An 8,177-nucleotide genomic window follows, 5' to 3' on the forward strand; every position below is an offset into this window, starting at 1 on the left:
GATACATTGACTGGCACTATACCTGCAAAGTTTTCTTCCCCACATAGGTTCTTGCAGGCTGTGATGAAATCAAGCTGATCCAGCTCATATTTTCCATATGGCAAATGGGTCTGTTAAGATAGCAAATACACGGACTTGGTTCTGTTTACACAGGACAAATGCAACAAAGTCACTCACTTGGCACTCAGTATGCCCCAGCTTTCAAATCTATAATTATTGTACTTTTATCTTGCTTTTTGGATTTCAGAATGTTCATCTTTAAAATTAAAAACTTTCCAAGGACACACCAGCAACGTCAAAGTTGGCAATTTATCACATCTGAGCAAAATACACGTTCCCCATCCCAGCACGCATTTTTGTTACACATGCATTATAGAAAGAATCTTAAAGATCCCCTTCTGCTGTTCCATAGTGTGATCTAGTGATCTGTATCAGGCACAAACTATTACTCCATTTAACAGTTTTTGAAATTTGCTCTATAGATATTCAAGATAATTTACTCTAAATTATCAGGAAGTTAGGGAGAGGACATGATAATTTGCCTTCCCTTTTCCCACCCCACCCTTCCCACATAAACCAGAACTTGTAGTTTTAACTTTCGTCATTCGAATCTTGCAGAGTTTTAGTGCCAGTAAGTAAAACAAGTATATGGTCCTAAACAAGCAATTCAAATTCTTCCTGATTATTACACAGAATCCTGATATTGATGTCTAGATTTTATAGATATATTGATGTATTGATGTATAAAGAATGTCTTCTCATTCTGTCCCCTGAGGGCTTGCTTAATTTTGGTTTTGTTGTCTTGATTTGGCATAAAATGAATACTATTTGTTCTGCTCTTGTTCTCTCTGAACCTTCAACCTTTTGGTAGTTTTATGTTTTTGTAATCCAGCCTCTTCCCCAGCAGAAAGGTTCTTCCATACTGCAATGGACACTGAACAGTTTTCTTGCTTCCTCCACTATGGCATCACTGCTTTATATCTGACATCATATACCTATGCAGCTGTTCAATTTGAGAGTCTTCAAGGATAGAAGATCACTGTGAATTGCTTCACTACCAGTCCCCTCCAAACTTGCCATGCGTTATCATGTACAGAAGTGCCATTTGCGCTAATATGCAATTTCACTAGTGGAACTTTTCCTGCCAACCTCAAAATGCCTTCCCAGAATGATGTCATGAGACTTGGCTCCAAGGAGACAGCACAGTTTGTTATTGTCTAGCCTCCTTTACAAGCTGTTCTTTCCATTCCTTTTATCATAGTAGTCTTGCACTGAAGGGATCTTCTTGAATCTAGCTTTAGCATCTTGCAGGTGGCCCTGACAGCCAAACTTGTGTTTCTGTTGTGCAGTTCCCAGCTCCATTTGACCAGCTGAATCTTCAGAGAGAGCCTCTGCAGTTTCTACTCGAAACTCAGCGGTACTTGGATATTTCTAAATGTATTCAATTCCTCTTGGCTATCTTCTTCTTAGTGGTTACAATCTTCCTACTTTCATATGCTTCCAGGATATTCAGTGCCACTCATTTTACCTCCAAAACTTATGAAATCCTCCTTCTCTCTTTCGGCTTCCTCTCTTCAAATTCTTTGTTCACCTTGATTCTGGTTGACCATGTACTACCTGGCCTTTCTAAGGTTTGCTGATGTTTCCTAATGTCTCTGAGGTTTCATGGCACAGCCACCAACTTTTATTACATATAGGAGAAATACCTTCTAGTCTCAGGAAGCAAAGAAACCACAACACCAATTCCATTTCTTTTCATTGTTGTAATAAATATTAACTGTAAGCAGGGCAAGATCTGCTCAAATATTTTCTAAAACTCTAAATACTCCTGTCTGCTGCCTTTGTCCGTCTGATCAGGGCTTCACAAAGCAGTTGACTAGCACATGAAGGTTCACAGCTTAGCTTAACCTGCCATTTGCTTCTAGTGATTAAGAATTTAAAAATTTTAATCCCAGGATTGTTATTATATCTGTAGGATCCAGCAGCATAATCCTTAGAAAGAAACACACACAAACAAGTATTTTTCTTCCATCCTGTTTAGGATCTATGCAGCCTTCATAGATGGCAAACAACTCTTGCCATTTCACTTGAGGGGTGAATGTATTTCACTAGTGGGTAGATTAAATCTTTATCATAAAAAGAACACTTAAGAACACTTTTTTCCCCCAAGATGTATGTTCACATTCCCACATGCATCACTGTGTGATATAAACACTGTGCACATGTACATAGGCATAGCTGCTGGAACCATGGATATATAAAAGAAATGCACGTAACTGCAGTATTTTTGTAGGTACAAGTAGTTACGCTGCTCTTTGAAGGTCTGTCTAATAACTCATAGTATTTAAGGCAGTTTTTTTCTCCCCCAGATTGAAAAATAGGTATAATTATCATAAAAGGCACCACTATTTCCAATGCACCTCTGTGAATAAATATCAATTAATTCACGCATCATGAAATGATAATGAAATATTACAACTTCATCTGTGATAACAGTGTAACTTTTCATGCCAGTTCACTTGCAATCATCCTCTCTAGATTGCTAATTATATGCCTCAAGCTGTATTTAGTAGAAAAGATTGAACCATTTGTTCTTTTGTATATTTTGTCAGAATAAGAATAAGCCTGTATGAAATATCTTTGGACTTGTTCACACAGGAAAAAAAATCAGCACTCAAACCTACTGCATTGTTTACTTGGCATAACTGTAAAATACCTCACTTCTGTGTGCAAAAACACTCCTTGGAGCACATGGATCCTCTAACCACACACTGGACTGTTCTTCTAAGTCTTTGAGCTATTATGTTGCTATTATGTATGTCACGGCACGTGTACCTACACACTATGGCAACTCTACTAAAGAAATAGCAGCACGCACAGATCTTACAGGTGTCCACATAATTTTTCCTGTATCAGTGTCATTGGCTCTATGTTCTCCTATCTGCCACAGCATAGATTTTGAAGGATTTTTTCCTTAAAAAAATCATGGAAGCAAAATCCTCCCACCCCTTTACTTGTGCACAGGATAGAGTTTATTCGAGCTATTTCTTTAACATTGAATAAAACCTTGTATCTAGGTAATCTTATCTTCTGCTTAGCTCCCAGCTAGTTTTGTCAATCCCCTCATTGTAGAAGTTAAAGCTTCAAGATCCAGTGTCCAGGTTTGATGATCCAAGGTTTGACTGCAGAGATGAGGCTCTGGATTTAGTGGTGGATCTGTCTCTATGGAGACACCTATAGAAATTGTGTGATTTGTGTTACCTGCAATGATGGAACAAAACCAAGGCTGGACCCTGAAGTACAACCTGTCAGGGTAGATGGAGGAAGCACTGACAAAATGCTGCTTACACAAAAGGCTCAAGAGACCAGATGATCATAATTTTCTCCACTAACTCTAAAACCTGTGAAATCACACCATAGTTAGTGTTATATTTAGCTGAGACCAGTTTCAGGGATATGCACGTTATTTGGCAGTCTCCCTCTATTCAGAGGGATGGACTTGGTTGCAGAGGGAAGCATTTAAAGACTACTTTATGAGGTACCTACGTTTATGATATAGCAGCCCAAAATGTGAAATCCTTAACAGAACAGATATCTTTCAGGTATTTTCTTTTAGTAAGAAAATCTTACAAAGTCAGGAGCTCCTAAAAGCTTCCAAAATATCTGCTGTTTTAATCTCAGAGGAAATGTGTAAGGAGAGCAAGGCTCTTTCACAGGTAACAGTCTTTACAGGAGGCTGAGCTTTCACATCAGTCTTCTTACAGTGGAAATTCATGCATTTATGTCTCATAACATAATTTTCCCTGCACCTGAGGTGCTCTCAGCATGTATAAATGCATATTCAATTGCTCTTGTTGATCGATATAAACCAACTTGTGCAATATGAAAATGATGCATGCATATTTCCTAAACAAAGCAAAGGGTAGGGGGCTGGATGGTTTATGTGCATGGATTACAAGATTTGGGCTTCACTTCTCAGAAAAGTATTTTGAAGCCAATCATGTCAGGAACAACTGAAAAGGGTTGTCATCTGTCACGAATCTGGGAGCCCGTAGGGAAGAAATCTGTGATCTTTGCCCAGTTTCTAATGATTTCTCATTACAACTGGCACTAAGCAGAGTATCTGGTGATGTTGCTGCCACCTCACCCTACATATGGTGGAGGGCAGTAGGGATCCACGCCGTAGGTAGCTGTCCCTTCATGCTGGGCTCACAGCATCAGGGTGAGAAGGTGTAGGAAAGTTTACAGTCCCCTGGTCCTGCTGCCTTGGCATTATGAACAGACAGTATCAGTCTCCAGCCTGACTTTCTACATGAGCCCTATTAGCTCTGAAAAGAGGGGCAATAATATTAAACATAATCACCCACATATGTGTAAAGGGAAACTGTGCACCATTTAGTTGGCAGCTCTAAAGGAAAGGAAAAGAAAACCAATCTTGTCGCAACAACAGCAGACCTCTTTGAAAGATGTTTTTTTACTTTTACCTGCTGATTTTAAGCAAAATAATTTTATTCTGGGCAGCTTGTTCCTGGAAATGGCTTTGTAATTGCTAACTTTATCTTCTGCTGCCAGTGTCTATTTAATCACCTCCTTGTTGCATTTACAGCCCACACACTGACGCAAAATCTCCTCCTGTTCTGATCCTTCACCTATTAGAGCCTGGGCCCAAATACCTCTCTAATGCTGAATGAGCAAACACCAAGTCAACGTGAAAGCCAGCCAGGCGTAACTTGCTGCAGAGAGTATTTCTGTGCACATTTCCCCTTTGCATCTCAAATGTAATATAGCCTAACAATATGGCCTGAAGGATGCTGGAATTCAATAGATATTTAGGTACTTTCTAAAAGCGAATACTTTTGCTGTGTATTAATATATACTTGTTTAAACTGCTGCACTGGTTTATCAACAATGTAAATGAAAATTTAAGTTTATTTACTTAGAAAAAGGAATCAGAACCAGGTGCCAGTGTTCATGGCCTCCTCCCCAGGCGTGCTGACCACCAGCAGCTTCTGTGCTGCAATCCACCAACACCATTGAAAATTAACTGTTTTATTCAAGTGTTAAATTGTAAGCTTAGGGTTGCTGAGACCTGTGTTAGGTACTGGCATATCCACTTACGCCAACTCTGGGACAGTTCTACGTAGGCACTGCAAACACAGCTTTAGGCACCTGGGGACTTCAGAATAAGAAAGTTAAGCATCTCTGGACCTTGGGCATCTCTAGGCTTGGAAAAAAGCCGAACAGCAGCTTTTCGTAACCATGTTGTGACCATTTGGTACTCTGGTGCCTGAATTCCATCTAAGGTCCACTTTGGGTACCTAAGCCCTTGTTTAGATATGGCCTTGAAGCTTAATTTTAGGCATCCAGGAATTTTGGCATAATGCCAGTATTTCAAAGTGACGGAGGAATTTCTGCACCTAATCCAGGAGATAAGGCTGTGATACATGTCCCTGGAATTTACAGAGACATGCCAAGTGTCAGCGCGAGGCAGTTGCGCAGCTCTCTGCAAAGACACCTATCTTCCAGGCACTGCAGGAATGAACACAGGGCCAGACATCTTTCTGAGACTCAGAAGCTATGTGGGAGGTAGCATAACAGGAGTTAGGAGGATCAGTAGGAATCATTTTGGTACGCATCTGTGCAAAACTAAAGCAATGCAGGGGAAATCAGGCTGTTATGTTTACCACATGTGTACTTTAACCATGTACGAACAAGCTGCATTCCATTGTCTTGCTGCAGAATATGTTCTTTCCCCAGGAAAAGGGTAGATACTATATTTCCACACAGGGAAGCAATAGTTTGCTGGACTGGAAGGGACAGCTGGACTGTGTCTGTTGTGGCACTTTCCCTCTGCACAGTTGTCAGGATGCAGCACAATGCTGGCTGCTGGAGTAAAACAGAATTTTAATGAACAAGCTGCAGGGAGAGAAATAAAGCAAATTTGTCTCTATCCAAGTGATCAGCCACCAAACATGCACATAAAATTCAGATATGGCAGAATAGCGAGTGAGTGTCTGTGATCAGTTTGGATTTTTCTTTTCATTGACTTTCTCATATAAAATCTATCCTGGTGCATCTATGTGAATACAAATTTACCTTGAAACTACACCGAAATCCCAGTCCATTAGTAACTACCTTGTTATTGCTGCTAGTACTGTCTGTTGCTGTTGCACACCTTACATTTTTCGCTGTTACTTTAAAAAGCCCATTTTATGTAAACAATCAATTATCTGGTGTGATGCATTTTTGCCTCAAATTCAGGCCGCGTTTATAGACAGTATATTACAATGCAGTCCCCACTGCTCTCCCAGAAAACCAGCTCACAGAGTTTCCTTGGAGAATGCGATGGAGCCCGAGGATGTGTTGTCCTTTCTACACAGTCCAGCTGTGCCAAGGAACAACCCCTTCAGGGGGACATCAGGGAAGCTGCATCTGACGGCACATCGGTGGGAGGTGGGCTCTCCAGATCCAGCGTTGAGGCACAATCTTGCTGCCAAACAGATCATTTCCACTTTTAAATGCCCTGACATTAAATCAAATAATGAAATTTTAAAATAAATTAAGCATTGGGTACAATTTTTTTATTATTAAAGTTTTTGCAATATGCAAGAAGGAGGGTCAGGTTTGGGGGCATGGTTCTGTAGTGTCAGCACTGCCTTATACCTGCTACAGTGGTAGGACCGTAGGGACAACATCTTTGATACAGCTGATAGCCACACTGATGAGAGGACAAGTCTGGACAGAGAAGAACCCCAAACAGTAAGTTTTAGTGATTCCTTCTGCTGTTTTGATGTTAATGAATTCAAAATGTTCCCACACACAAAATGGGAACAAAGCAGTTTCAGAGTGGGAGCACTGGAGTGAAACCCAGACCCACTGAAATCCTGGCAAAGTTTTCATGGACTAAGAGCAACCAGTATTTTGCCACAGATGTGTTTCTCTTCCTAGGCGACAGCAGTGCTATTCAGCCACCAGAAGGGAAACGTGGGTAGGAAATTTGCAAATCTTCCCTTGATAGTGACAGGGAACTCACTAAACTAAGCTCAGCCGTGAAGCCAAAATAAAGGATGGTGGAAGGGAAAGTCTGCTGCATTTTTCAGTGCTGACAGTGGGACTTGTTAGTTACTTTTCCTGACTTCAACAGATTTCATAATACTCAGTGGGAACCAGGCAGCAAACTTCTATTCCTGCCTTTCAAAATCACAACTGCAGCCATACAAAAATAAGTAAATAACAGTTGTTCGTCCTTTTGTTCAGGTTCCTGCCTCTACCTCGGGACTTTTCCTAGAAGCACCTATCTCAGTCCTTTGGATCTCATGACTTTCATTTCCTGCAGTCTGTATGTACTTTCCTAGGAACACTCAAAGGCAATGAGAAAGTATTGACATTTTGATAAGAAAAGCGGAGAGATATAACATGCCCTACAGAGCAATATGCTGTCAGCAGACCACCTGGCAAAGGGGGGCAAGCGGCCTCCTACAAGAGTGATTAATTTTTCTTTCCACTACTTCTTGCTCAGTGCAGCGAACAAAGAGGAAATGAAGGGCCCGATCCAGAGTTTATTGATGAAACACAGAATCTCCCTGCTGGATTTGGCTTCACCATGGATTTTGGCAGCAGTTCAGCCTTTAACGTTCTCTGCCCTAGCTGCTATTAGCCCTGGTGACAGGTTCTTCTCTTTTCTTTTTAACCTGTAATTCTTTTTCAATTGGAGTTGTCTGTAGGGTAACTAAGTTAACACTTCGCTCTGGAGTGACATTTTCATTTCCAGTGTACAATCTCGTAATGAAAGCAGCTGACAGCAACTTCTCCCTCCCTGTGCCTCTGACTCCTGTGGAGGCTCCATAGCTTCTCTATGAAGTGCTGTGGGCCTGGACTCTACCCCATGACCTTCTGTACTCCTTGTTTTCCAGTCTCTTCTCAACTCTTCTTAGTTTTATTTAGTGGGTGTAGGTGGATAGACAGGAACACTTCAAAGCCTCAGTCAGGACTGAACCCCACTGCTCTTAGCAGATACAGTCTCTGCTTTGACAGACGTGCCTCTCAAAACAGCTGTGGCTGCATTTTGTGATGCAGCAGGACATGTTGCACCAGCTGCTGTTAGCACAGGGGAGATCAAGACTCTTCACATGCCTCTACTTCTTCCTGTAAATCTGTATGTGGGAACCACACTCTCA

The sequence above is a fragment of the Ciconia boyciana genome, chromosome 5, assembly GCF_034638445.1.
Source record: "Ciconia boyciana chromosome 5, ASM3463844v1, whole genome shotgun sequence".
In the NCBI taxonomy this organism is placed as follows: Eukaryota; Metazoa; Chordata; class Aves; order Ciconiiformes; family Ciconiidae; genus Ciconia; species Ciconia boyciana.